Source organism: Carassius gibelio, chromosome A18, assembly GCF_023724105.1.
Source record: "Carassius gibelio isolate Cgi1373 ecotype wild population from Czech Republic chromosome A18, carGib1.2-hapl.c, whole genome shotgun sequence".
Taxonomy (NCBI): Eukaryota; Metazoa; Chordata; class Actinopteri; order Cypriniformes; family Cyprinidae; genus Carassius; species Carassius gibelio.
In genome coordinates, this window is record NC_068388.1 from 18149822 (window position 1) to 18164887 (window position 15066).

General features: G+C 41.2%; 1 protein-coding gene across 2 annotated transcripts in view; it reads right to left on the reverse strand.

The window, feature by feature from the left end:
* LOC127933927 (spondin-1-like) overlaps positions 1–15066 on the reverse strand; it is a 210311-nt gene that overhangs the window by 176900 nt on the left and 18345 nt on the right. The window lies entirely within an intron of this gene.

The window sequence follows — 15066 nt, forward strand, 5'->3', positions numbered from 1 at the left end:
CTGATTGGTCAGCTGACCAAGCCTGTTGTGATTGACACAGAGAGGAGTCATTGAGACAGTTAGCAAGTGCAACCAATGACAAAGCACCTTTACATAAAACAATAATATAGTGCTCCAATCCGTTCTTATAATAACGACATAAAATACAAAAACACTTTGTGCCCACAGCTAAAGTTTGGCTGCTAAACTGGTGGATACGTTAGCCGAGCACTCAACGTGACTAACTGATGAAATAATACAGTTACCAAAATATGTCTACTGTAATGTTTGAAGAATGACAGACAAGATGCTCTGTCTTAACCTTTAATCAGAACACAGAACAGCTGTATCACAGGTGCAGCAGCCTAACTAACTCACTTGTCTCATTAACCCTATAACTGCTGGTGCAGCAAAATAAACAGCTCTTTCACAGTGATTATAAAGTCTGTGTTCTACACTACATCCTTTATTATTAAACAAAGTAATAAGAACAACATTTTTTGAGCACTCAATTGGAAATGTACACAATGTATCAATCATACTTACAGGTTGTGATTCGGAGAGCTTGTTAGTCCAAATTAAGAAAGAAGATTAGAAGCCAATGAAGATAAAAGCCAATATTACAGAAGCAGTTCTTGGTAAAATGACATGCATACAACTAATTGTAATCCACACAGCATTCCCTTTCGATAATTCACTCATACTGCGTATTGGGGAAAAGCTTATTTTTTCCACGATACTGAAGCCTTTTTTCAATAACACAGTGCAACTGTTTAGTTTAATATGTTAAACTTTTTAGACCAATAACAACTCTGGGTAGCTGCACGAGCCTGTGGAGATGCAGTGTGCCAAAGCCCGCCAAAATGGGCAGGGCAAATAACTATATAACCAGGCAAATCGCCAGAGGAAATCAGATCTTATTTCTTCAGCAACAACTTCACTTTGCTGGATCCCTACTGAACGCCTTCGCCTGGAACAAGCTCTCGCCGTCGAATAGGCACCGCAGCGGACCAGCTGAGATTGCCGATCGCCTGCAGTGCTGGCACTCTGGCGGACAGCCGCTCTCTAGCACCGGCTAGGAAAAGACGGCGGGGTAGAGGGGCTCACCGCCCGGATTTGGGTGAGCTCACACCTGCCCAGCACCCACGTGCCTCACCCTCTCCTATAACAGATCTGTCCCTTGTCCTCTCCTCATGCCCAGAGCAGCGTCCCTCCACTGAATGGAGCGACTTCGTATCGAAACAGAGGATTGGGCCGGTGATTCTGACCCCGCCCACATGCCGTCACTTGAGCCCATCGACACTAGAGCTGGGATGGATGCCGAGCTTTTCCGCATCCTCTCCAAAGCCATTGAGGAACTCAACTTAGAGTGGTCTCCCCCCCCACTAGGGGTGTCCATGGTTAACCGGTTAACCGATTAACCGTTAAAAATTGGGTAACCGAGTGAAACATTTTGCTCGGTTAAGTGACGTCAATGGCGTGCATTGAATTTACTTGTAATACATTTTTGCACCACCAGAGACCGCCAGAGCGCTCCCAGGCATTTGTAATGTCCACAAGAAGAAGTCATTTTTCTAATATGAAGCGGGCAAAAAAAAGTACAGCGTTGGAGCACTTTAAAATTGAGAGTGACGGGGCAAAATGCAAGTATTGCAATACAGTGCTTAGATATACTTCAAGTACAACCTCGTTGTTGTAATCTCAACAGCCAACACCCGGGCATCATTAGGCCGGTCAGGACACACTGGATGTGTGGCGATGGGCGAAAGCATCTCAGCTGCGTGGCGTCTGTTTTTAATTCGGCTCCCATGTAGCTTGCCGACTGCCTGCGTGAGACGCGCGGCTCGACGCGTGCATGCTAGAAATAGAACCGACGCCTTGTTGGAAGCGTTTCCAGGCAAAATATAATAGGAAAATGTTTATCTGTCATTTTGTACACAAATACATATTAATTCATGACATTTTGATATTTGAAAGTCTATAGGTTGACATAAATTCAGATATAAATGTAATTAAAAAAAATAAATAATTATCGATTTTCAAATATTGTACCTGTCAAACATAGTCATAGTCATAGCCTTAGCGAGGCGGCCGCGGAGCCTGCTTGTTACCTTCGCCTAAACACGGAAAGTTACATAACTATTACTAGAGCCTGTTCCTTTATAACAGCCAAAGGTCCGTGTATATTTGCTTTATACATTTTAGGCTTATTCTCAAATTCAGATTGTGTTAGTGGGCGGGATTATTCGGCAGTTTTAATAGGACAATTTGACCGGAGAGATTACATTTTGTCTGACATTTCTTTTTTTTTTCGGCCAATGTCCGAAAATTACCGGACAACGGAAACCCTGGCGCACACTATGGTTAACCGAGTATTAACCGCTAAGGGCCTCGGTTAACGGTTAATGAAAAACTTGAAAACGTGCAGCCCTACCCCCCACCAGTGCCCATCCCCGTTCTTCCCTGTTCACGATGAGCTGATCAAGTCTTGGTGTGCCCCCTACTCAGCCCGCTTACGCACTACCTCCTCTGCAGCTCTCACTTCAGTGGATGGCTCTCAGGAAAAGGGCTATGAGCAAATGCCACCCCTGAACGAGGCCATGGCTGCTCAACTCTGACTCAACACTTCCTGCCCAAATGCTCCAGCTTTGCATCGAGTCACCCCAGGACTGCGCTGACTCAGCATCAGAGCAATCCTGCCCCTTCTTCCTCCCAGGCGGCACCCCCTAAGGAGCAGCATAAGCAAGCTTGCCCCGCTAAGTACGCTAAGCTGCTTAGAAATCAGGGCCCCCTGTCAAGGATTTTGCTTGACCCGACCCCCTCAAAATCCTCCTGATCATTGGGGAAGAAAGAGGAAGGGGCAAAGTCCCACCACGGCCGGACCACCCCAAAGGCTTTCTCACCTGCTTGCTCTGGGACCTGGGCCCACTGTTGTTGTGCCCACACAAAGCGCCATTATTATGGCAAACACAATAAATATTTCACATTTTCAAAAGAGAGCGTTTTTTTTTTTTTCCTGTTCCACACTCATCAGTGTTCAGGCCCCTTATCAACTATATCTGGCCTGCCATCCGACGCTATCCCCGGAGTGTCCAAGTGGGTTTTGGGGATAATAAAACACGGCTACTCACTGCATTTCACCCGAAGACCCCTGGGTTTCTGTGGGGTGACTCCCACTTTGGAAGAATCGGTCGACGCTCAGGCCCTCCGCAGCGAAGTGATGACTCTGCTAAGTAAGGGAGCCATAGAAATAGTTCCTCCCTCAGAAAGCAGATCAGAGTTCTACAGCCGTTATTTCCTTGTCCCCAAAAAAGATGGCGGTCAAACACCAATCTTAGACCTCAGACTCCTGAACCTCTCTCTCATGAGACGGAAGTTCAGGATGTTGAAATTGAACAGATCCTCACGCAGATTTGCCCCGAGGACTGGTTCTTCGCACAAAGTGCATGAATGAGGTCTATTCATTCTAGCCTAGTCGCGAACCGAGCTAGACAATCACAGATCTGTGCTCCTGAGCCACTTAGAGTGCCTAGGACTCAATTTTGCCAAGAGCTCACTGCTCCCCAGCTAATGTATCACGTTCCTGGGAGCAGTCTTCGACCCAGTCCATATTAGGGATGTCATATCACCAGAGCGCGCTCCGGTAATTCAGAAGCTAGCAGCTTCCACCAGGAACAAGGCTTGGTTCCCTCTGAAGTTCTTTCAGAGGATGCTAGGGCTGATGGCTTCTGCCTCCCCTATTTTACAGCTCGGCCTCCAACAAATGCGGTCCCTGCAATATTGGCTGAAACTCGGCCGATTACGCATCAGGGTCAACCAGGCCTGTCTGGCAGCCCTGGAACCCTAGATTAACCCTGCTTGGTTCAGTCATGGAGTACTCCTGCAGGTGGTTTCCAGAAGGACAGTGCTCTCAACAGATGTGTCCAACCTGGGTTGGGGAGCTTTGTGTGAGGGTAGACCAGCCTTCGGCTAGTGGTCACATGAGGAGAGCCATCTCCATATCAACTGCCTCGAGATGCAGTGGAAAGAGCCATTCAATCCTTTCAGGCAATCCTAAAGGGGAGCCACGTACTAGTCCAATTGGACAGCATGACAGTGGTATTCTACATAAACACCAAGGCGGCCTTTCGACTGGCAAAGTGCTTCTTGGGATGGGCATTAACCAGGCTGCGATCACTCGAGGCGATGCATATACCTGGCCAGACAAATCTTGGAGCAGACATGCTATCTCGCATCAATGTCCGATTGAACGAGTGGATGCTTTATCCCAAGACGGTTCTCAAAATCTGGGAAATCATCGGGAAGGCAGAGGTCGACCTTTTTGCCTCAGAAAGCAACTCTCATTGCCCAACCTATTTTTTGAAGGACACAGATGCGCTGGCCCACAACTGGCCCAGCCTCCTTCTTTACGCTTTTCTCCCGATTGCTCTGATCTGCAGGTCATTAGACGAGTCATGGAAGACAAGCACAGAGTCCTCCTGGTGGCCCCACTGAGAAGGAGCCAAGTTTGGTCCTCAGACCTATTCAGGCTTTCCACGAAAGCACCATGGCTAATCCCCGAGGCGGGACCTCCTCTCTCAGGCGAACAGGACAATCTGGCATCCACAGCCAGAACTCTGGCCTCTGCAATTATGGTCCCTCGATAGGAGCCTTAAAGCCTCCCCGGGGACGTGCTACACACCATTGCTCAGGCGAGATCCCCTTCTACGAGATGCCTCTGAGTGTTACGTATCTCTGATACTGTAATTTCTAAAAGAGCATCTAGACAAGGGAAATGCCGTATCAAATTTTCCTGTTGCAGTTAATTGTTAATGATTTTATCAGGGTATACGGTATTATCACGGTATTGAAATTTTATTTTTAAAAAGTGGTCATAATATAGTATAACAGGTTAAATAACTTTTTAATTATAAAAAAATTAATTAAACATTTAAAACAATAAAGCAATGCAGAAAAATTAAATGTTAAATGTTTTACACATTAAAGTGCAAAAGAACTATAAAAACCAATAGCTAACACTTTACAATATTATTTATATAGCACATTTCATACACAATTGTAATTCAAAAAGGAAGTCAAAAAGAGTAATGAAGAAATATAATCACCAAATCATCAAAATAAAACAAGCAATTTAAGAACTTGAAAATGAAAATGATTTAAAAAATGACTTAAAAAATGACTTAAAATGAATTTAAGACGGTTTAAAAATAAAAAATGACCTCTCTTTGAGCCACTGCGGTCAGCTGACCTTCGGCCCCTAAACACTCAAAAATGCTCTGCTACTTGCTCTAGCATCAGTCAAGTGTGTCGCAATCTGCAGGCCCTCTTGGTGAGCCATGCATGCCTTGAGTTTTGGCCCAATGAAGGTGACTCGAAGGTAATTTTCAAACCCAAAGGCATGGCTACGTCCCTAAAGTGCTCTCGACCCCGTTCAGAGCACAGGTAATTTCCCTCTCGGCACTGCCTCCTTTGTCAAGCGAGCGAAGGCTGGAATTACTCTGCCCAGTGAGGGATTTGACGATATACTTTGATCGGTTACAGCTGTTACGACCATCTGACAAGCTTTTTGTCTGCTTTGTTGGCCGCACCAAGGGGTCTTTGGTCTCAAAGCAGTGCCTCTCGTGTTGGTTAGTCGATGCTATCGCTTTGTGCAACTCCTCTATGGGCCTTGAGTGCCCCATAGGAGTAAGCAGGGCAGTCGTAAGTGGGGTGAAAGGTGGTGACGATTATAGGGGCCCTTGGCTGAGGGGGGGCCCCAAGTGATCACAAACGTCTGACTGAGGACGATCCAGGACAGTTGACAGACCACTGCGTGTCGTCACGAAAGCTTATCATTTTCGTATGTTTTCAAGCCTGGCCACTTTCCAATTTAAACATTCAAAAGAGTTTAAATCATTCAAACACAAGATAAGGAAAAGCTCAACTCGCATGCTGTGTTTGGTGCGCATGCGGAGAGAGAGCTGCGTCTCATGGACAGTGACACTGAACCAAGATCTCTTCTGCTAAGTTCTCCTCGAAGTCCCTCCTGCACCTGAACGAACAAATACAAATCCCAGTTTAAACAAACAGAAAAGGATGTGAAAAAGCCCATATCAGCACCGTGATGTTCTGGTGTTCAGGCTCAAGCAGAGAGAGGCATCTCAAAACACTTGAACACCGAATTTGCCTATTTTTGCTCTTGTACTGACAAAAACATACAGAATATGTCAAAATACCCGTCTTGGAAAGTATGTTAGAAGAAACTGTTGATTATGTCTTAAGTGAAAGTGAACAGTTGAGAAAAAATCAGATGTGTAGCCTATTATATTGGATGCATTCATTTTTTCTTAAAGTGACCGCGCCTAATTTAGCTACCAGCTGCTGTAATGTTAATCCAAGAAAATCACTCACTGCTCCAAGAATGAGTGCACAGTCAAAGCATTTTTTTTTTTTTACATTTTTATAGTAGGTCCAGGACACTATAATTAATGTAAGTGAGGATAGCAAAATAAAGCGAGCTGTGACATACCCAAAAAAAATCATCATACAGTGGAGTACTAGTGAAATTGATAGAAAAAAATGGGACCAAAAATTATTCAGACACTTTGACCTGACCATGTTTTGCTTACGTGTTTTTTTGTTTTGTTTTTTGTTTTTTTCTGAATTGCTAATGCAACCTTTTCACACCACAGACTGAACAAAATTAAGCATTGCTTGGTAATTGTTCAACAAAGTATTGATAGTTGTGTAAATATTGTCATACTAACAACTGTCTGAAGTTTTGGATTGATTGTATTCCATTACACACCTTTCTATCAAAGTTTCATTTTCAAGATGAATTTGTTCTGAGACAGTTTAACTCTGAGATCTTGTCATATTTTATCACCATTTTATAAAATAGAGCAAATAAACTGTGATAATGTAAGAAATGTTGAAGGTGTCTGAATACATTTTGGTTTGACTGTTAATTAAATTTTTACAGTGAAGACTATGCAGTGATATTTTATATTTAATTATTTGTTTTCTGTACCTGGACACCTACAAACATGAGGCAACTTAAACATTGTGCAATTAGCACAAATAAATACATAGACAGAACATAAAAATTTAACAATTTCAAACAGGGCCCACTGGTACAACCTTCACCGGGGCCCCGCAAACCCCAGCTACGGCCCTGGGAGTAAGTGCCCACTCCACTAGACGGATGGCCTCTTCATGGGCCTGGTCTAGTGGTGTCTCTAGCAAGGACATCTGTGAGGTGGCCAGCTGGTCCTCGCTGTCCACTTTTGTCAGATTCTATAACCTGGACATCCCGACCTTGCATGCTCGGGTCCTCTCGGTATGATAACGATGGCCTCTATTAGACTCCGTCATCGAGCTAGCTCCCTCTTAGCAGTGTAGCGTAAAGGGTTCGACGGCTCCGGCCCTCTCACTTGTCCCCTGGACCCCAAAGTGTCCAAGATAAGTCATGTCGTTCCCTACCGTGGCACGGCACAGTTGAATTTGTTCCCCATACGCAGTATGAGTGAAGTATCGAAAGGGAACATACTCGGTTACGAATGTAACCTCGGATCCCTGAGATACGGAACGAGTACTGCGTTATATGCCATGCCACGAGGCTATGGCTTCAGCACGTCACTTCAGTCGTATGACCTGATTTCCTCTGTCGATTTGCCTGCTTATATAGCCGTTAGCCCCACCCATTTTGGAGGGCTTTGGCACGCTGCATTGCCACAGACTCGCACAGCTACGCAGCACTATCATTGGTTTAAAAAGTTTAACAGATTAAACCAATGGCAGTGCAGTTGCACTGCTTTATTGAAAAAAGGCTTCAGTATCGGGGATAAAATTAACTTTTCCCCATACACAGTACTCGTTCCGTATCTCAGGGAACCAAGGTTACTTTTGTAACCGAGTTAGTTTTCTCAACATCATGTAAACACACTAATAGCGGAAGTGTTTGTGGGCAGGTCAGACTGTTCATTTTTCGTGGGTGGGCGGGAATTATGCAAATGTGTTACCTAGTGACGTATACCGCTAACATGCAAAAGAAAATATAACGACTTGTTAAGGCGATTTAGAACTGCCTCTCTTTTTTAAGAGATAATATCTTTATCATGCACTTTTTTGATTAACAACTTTGCAGATTGTTATCATTTAAGGATAGCTACATTATAAACTGCAAAAGAGATCTGAACTGTAAGACATCTGCTGCCAACTGCTGATGTAACAGTATGACCTGCAGAAAGTGTAATAAAAAAATCCCCATCACTAATGCACACACTGCTAGTTTGCCTTGAATGTGCAAACACAGAGGAGAAAAACCAGTGTGTCCAGTCAGTGACTACAGTAGCATTTTACTAGAGGTCAATGGATTGATTGGCTTTACGGCACCAATAACTGATTGCTGAAACAACTGGCTATTGACAAAATTGCGTGGCCTCCATGGACACTTCAGATGTGGATTTAAACGTTAGCAATGGAACAGTGTGTCGGAAATATCAAAATATTTGGACAAAAGACATCCAGCTATCGCTGTAGCTTTATAAAATGCAGATATGAATGTCTGACTGATAAAATATGAGGAAAATTAACACACCATTGCAACAGTGTATGGATTATATCTGTGTTCTTCAAGCTATCTTGGGTATTTTAGCATAAACTCCGGTGAGAGAATTAAATTCCCGAAGAAACGGGATAGCGTTTCACGGGTGATAATATGTTAGTTTGTGTTTAAAAGGTATTAACTCAAGTTTTGAAACATTGGTAACTTATGTTACTGTTATGGTAAATTATGTGAAGTTGACACTTCGAATATGGTGGAAGGATTACGTATAGCGGCCCATAGTGACAGTCACTAATGAGACATCTACATACCTATATCTATGGTTGTGACAATCATATACTTTGAAACTATACCTTTGGAGGCTGCTTAAGGTATACCTTGTTTCACGTACAACATTACCAGGTGCTGTCAATTGAAGGGATGCTGAATTGGTTAAAACTGATGGCTCGAGAATGGAGTATTCACTCTATGCAGGGGCTGCTTCAGTGCATTTTGAGAAAAAAAAAAAAACTCTGTTCTTTATAAAATAAGATTTGACATTAATTAAAGAAAGAATTTGAATAAAAAATTAACTTTTGCAACATACATCATATCATTTAGTTTCCACCAAAATCAGTATGGTATCTGGTCATTATTGCAAAGTATTTTTTTGTTTTTGTTTTGTTTTTGCGCAAAATACGATATCCGCCAAGTTATTCTGTCATGATTTCTCCCTTTTTTCCCAAACTGTGACAAACGCCAGTCTCCTTTCTCTGCCGAATGTGATATATCCGCTTAACCAATCTCAGTGTACCACTCAACTTTAATTTAATTATAACCTAAAGATGCTATGTGAAAGTTGGAAACAGAAAATAGTGATTTTCATCTTGCCTCTTTCTTGGTGAAGAAAACACATTTTTAATCAAATTAATCAAAATGGATTTTATAGCATTTTGGAATCAAACTCTTCATATATGGAAGCATATAGCTAACAAAATTCAATTTAAAATGTAGTATACACAAACACATATCTAATTTCAATGCTATGGCCTTTATGTAGATAATTAAAGATATGCAAATTTAAGCATGATTGTTAGATTTCCATAAAACACAAATAAGTTAATTTTGGAACAGTGGTTCTCAACTTTTTTTTGGCCTGTTTTTTAATCATGTTGGTAACTTTCAGTGCTACAACTTTGGCGATGTTGAGGTTGGTTTTTTTTTCTTCTTCTTTTTTTTTCACTCTCTATCTGACAAACCCTGTTCCCTCAAAGGAAAAAGAGACTTGTTAAAAATATGTCTTGTTTAGAATATATTCACAGAGCAATTTTTTACAGAAGAGATTTCATGTTTTTTTGTTTACTTGGAGCTCTTGAACACCTTTTACTGCTGTGATTTTACACCTAAGTTTTGGGTGGATGTTTAAATTAGCTTTGGAACTAAATTAAAGTTTACTTCCAAATTCTTCAAAGAAAAATAAGAAGAAAGTAGGTGTGCTGTCCTTATCTAAATATCATTGTTAAAGTCATGAGTTTAAAGGTTTTTTTTTTTGTTGTTGTAGTTTTTTTTTTTTTTTTGTATGTCAGTGACATTGCGGTTTGCCTCACAATATTGCGATGTTCCCCATCTTACATTGTACATACGGAACAAAAAATGCTAAGTATTCACTCTAAAAAATTCTGGGTTGTTTCAACCCAACTATTGGAAAAATATCGATGAACCCAGCTGTTGGGCTACATTTTATTTATTAAATTTTTAACCCAAAAGTTGGGATGGTCCATATCTGTCCCAAAATTTTTTAGAGTGTGCTATAAAAATTCAAATGATAATAATCAGACTGATTCTGTCACTGAATGCTAGCCCACAGTAAACTGATGCTGCTTTCTAATTCTGACACAAACCACTCGCTTGTGCTGCCATGTTAATTGGACACACAGATTTGGAAAGTTTGCTTTGATGCATCCAGCGTAGAGATGCTTCAGACCATTTTCTTTTGCAAGTTTTAGCTCATACATCTTTGGTGTAAATTCACCTTAACCAAACACCCCCAATAACAACTCAGTGAGACTTGGTGAGCTTACGGACCTTAGCACATAGTCATAAGGGATTCCATTTAAATGCATTGCATCTCAGTTACATTGGAGCGTTGGCAGAGATCTTAACATTAGCTGTGTGTGAAAAAAAGAAAACAAGGCTGAACTCATATGTGTGTAAGTATGTGCTTTTCTCTCGAGCATCCTGAAAGATCTTCAGCTCTGAAAATTGTTTAAGTGACCTCTGTCCTCGACTGTGCTAACCTACACCATTTGGGTGACTGATGGTGAAAAGCTGTCACAGTTGAAACTATGAAATGTATTGTCAAACTAACGCGACCAGCCAGTCAAAACCTTTCAGAGCAACAGAGCATGGTGCCATTTATTTTATGTGTTAAGTTAAAGTCTGTGTGAAACTCAAGCGGTGACCAAAATTACTTCAGTATTGTGATTATTCCATCCAAGTAAAAATCAATTAAATGGAATATTGAAGAAAAAAAAAAAGAGTTTATTCATATGGTTTATAACCAGAGTTGGGGATAACACTTTACTTTAGTTTCTGTACTCTAATTACTTTTCCTGGTAATGCAGTAAAGTAATGAGTTACATTTTAAATGTATCTAATTTGATTACAATTACTTATGTCAATAAAATTACGTTACTTAAGTTACAAATGCAGTGTTAAAAATGATGAAGTAAAAATCATGTTTTGCACGTCAGTAAGCCCTATAATAAATCACTGGAGAATGTGAGCTAAAATTCAGAGGAGTCCTACAACATTTAGCTGCAATGAAAGGTCATATTTAAATTCACATGAAGCATATTTAAAAATCTTGCACTCTACATATTTTAGTCTGGCTATATATTTTGGGAAAATTTAAGCAAGTGAAACAAGTTTGTCACAGTGACACTAATATAAGTAAAAAAATAAATGACTAATTAGAATGAGATCATCTGCTGCATTACGCTTCATCGGCATCATATTTCAAGGCTTATTCCTCAAAGTACATCTTTTTCAAAAAATGAAAAGTAGCTGAGATGAACTTGATTCATTCTTTGTATACGTAGGTGATGTGGACTTTTACATGTTTGTGCATCTCAAGCCTGGTTTTGCATAGATGATTATCTTATAGCGCGTATGTGCATGGACACTTCTATATAAAAATGTATTAATGTAAATATCAAATATGTCTGTTTGTTTTTTTCACACACCCTTGGTAAAACTAATATATATATTATGTATATATATATATATATATATATATATATATATATATATATATATATATATATATATATATATATATATATATATTTTTTTTTTTTTTTTTTTTTTTTTCACAATGCTTCCCCTTATTTATTTTGATGGTCAGCCACCAAACTTTTTCTTGTGCTTACTCATAACCCTACATTGTGGATTTAGAGCTTTGTTCTGGTACGATAACAGTTGTTGGTTCAAGCACTGCTGGTATCAAAGCAAATGTGAAAAAAAAAAAAAAACAATGCATGCATTATGATAGACCTATAGAAAAATATAATAATATTTGACTTCTTTTCTTAGAATGGCTTAACTTGAAATGCTGTTAAAAAAGGGGTGGGGGGGGGGGGGGTAAATAAAAATTCATCATTACAACATCTAATGAGAGGAAGACTATGAACATGAGACCCATGCACCCATAATCCTTGAAAGATCACCTTTTTTATGTATGACACTTCAAAAAGCTTTTTTGTTTGTTTTTTTTGTTTTGTTTTGTTTTTTTACATCTGCAAGAACAGCCAGTTCTGCCCTTTTATTCTTTTCCTTGTTATGGAATTTGGCCATGCTCACTGATGTAATGTTCTCAGTATTCATATTTAATCATAGATAAAATTGCCATTTAAATTTGATTATAATGCAAATGCCATTAACATATGAATAATCAACATTATATCATTAGTTTAATGTTGTAATTAAAACAGCTTAACAGATTGCAGCTGACCTTGTTAGATAGCTAAACTATTTTAATAATATTATTAAGGATTTGTGTGTGTGTGTGTGTGTGTGTGTGTGTGTGTGTGACATGGACAGGTCCTTGTTTGTTACCAACATTTTAGTGTGCTTTCAGCAACTACCAACAAGAAAAGACAGAAAAAGAACAACAACAACCAAAACACTGCATGTCATGTGACTTAACCAAATATATATAAAGATTGTTCTCTTAAAGGGGGGGGGGGGGGGGGGGGGGGTGAAATGCTTGTTTTCACTCAATATCCTGTTAATCTTGAGTACCTATAGAGTAGTACTGCATCCTTCATAACTCCAAAAAGTCTTTAGTTTTATTATATTCATAAGAGAAAGATAGTCTGTACCGATTTTTCCCGGAAAAACACGACCGGCTGGAGGCGTGACGTGTGGGCGGAGCTAAAGAATCACGAGCGCGAGTAGGCTTTTGCATTGAGAGCGTTTGGAGCTGTGACATTACCGTGAGGAAAAAAACATCCAAAACAAACCATGGCTAACAGTCAGATTCAGCCGTTTATTTATGATCCAGAATCAGATCCAGAGGCTGAAACTGAACGAGAGCAGCAGCAGCAACGACTCGCTCCGAGCGGGGCTCGAACCCAGGTCTCCGGCATGGGAGGTGGACGCACTAACAAGAAGGCAGAGATATTTTAAGCAGTTTTACTCACCGCCTGCGGTTCCAACACACGATCGTGACCCTTTTTCATTGGGATTGCATCATCCTTAAGAAATAAACGATACGCAAATCCGTCGTCAAACTGGGCCTTGTTTGTAAAACAAGCATCTTCGAAATGCAGGGAACAAACACAAACACTTGCACAACTCCGTTGATGCTCTGTAAAAATAAACTCCATCCACTGGTCCCTTAATGCTGTTTTTTTTTTTTTTTTTTTTTTTTGGTAATCTGTGCAGGGTTGTCTTGCCCTGGCAACCAAAAATAAACTTATTTTGTGACATTTCGCGACGCTCTCGCTCTGATCAGTGAATGTCTGTTGTGCTCTCAGTGCTGTGCTATACGGGAGCGCGCGCTCTTCCGGCAGAAGTGCCCTTAGGACCCATATAAGGAAATTCCGCTCCATCTAACGTCACACAGAGCCATACTAGAAAAAAACTTTCCGAAAACTTGTGACAAACCGGAAGGAGTATTTTTGGAACAGAAATACTCCTTCAAACGTACAAATTAATTTTTGAAACTTTGTCCATGTTTAGCATGGGAATCCAACTCTTTAACAGTGTAAAAAACTCAGTATGCATGAAATAGCATTTCACCCCCCCTTTAATGAGACATATATATATATATACAATATATATATATATATATATATATATATATATATATATATATATACAGAATATATATATATATATATATATATATATATATATATATATATAATATAAAGACAAAGTACAGTTGGCGGTACGGCGCAAACAGCGGTGTCCCTTTCAGCGACTCCCCTGGGCCCTTCAACTAAAAGACCAGATTTCCTAAAGAAACAAATCACAGACGATTCACGTCACTTGTCTGGGCATTTAGCATGCTGAAGACCCGTTCATGGATGGTTCATGCCCGCAGTGCATGTGCGGCTGCTGGGTGATTCTGCTGGGCTGTCTTACAGCAGTCCCAGCATGTCATTCGGTTTGCCACCAGGGTATCAGATGTCGATTGCAGCATCGGGGGATGGTTTGTTGACCTCTGTGGATGAAGATTCGGTGGGGTTGCCCCCTTAGGGTGTTGTTAACACTGCTGAATCCGACCCAGAGTTGACAGTTGTGCTTGCCCGGGCAGCTGTGAGCATCAAGTTGAAGGTGTATACACAACCTGCTCACGGCTGTTTGATTGGTTTCTCGATGTACAGCATGGCTCACAGCTGCGTTCTGCTCTGGTTCCTTTTTCTTCCTGGATGGGCATGGTGAAGTGATGTAGTTGTGGATGGCACCTTTTACGGCCAGAAGCCACTTGTTTCCTTCCTCCTTTGCTACCCTCGATGGTGGGGCAGCTAGGGCGTGTGTCGACATTACCCAGCAGGAGAGTGCGATTGCGGTGGAACTGTGCCCGTAAAACGCCACCACTGGGAGGAATAGTCTGTGTCTCCTGTCCAAAGCCTGTAAGCTGTCGGCAGTCGGGCCAAGTTGCCTCTGCCCTACATGCACTGGCAATCCTGCAAATTCACCAAGCCACGGCTTTAACAAATGCATGAGTGTAGAACCAACCTGAGGTTGATGCAAGAGCTGTGCACGGTGAGTCCCTTGGGAAGGCGTTGTCCACTCTGGCGGTCCAGTAGTGCCATCTCTGGTTTAGCCTGGTCGAGATGATAGACGTTGGCAAAGTTAACTTTCTTGATGCTCCCATCTACCAGGCTGGCCTGTGTGGTGACTACAGCTGTTATCGGTCCGACAGGACCCGAACCCGACAAGTACATTTTGATTGATAGCTTTTTAAAAGCCAGAACCCGTTTACAGCCCAACATTATTCAAATGTGCACACACACAGCTCTGTTGTCTTTTGTCAAGAATGAGTCATTTAT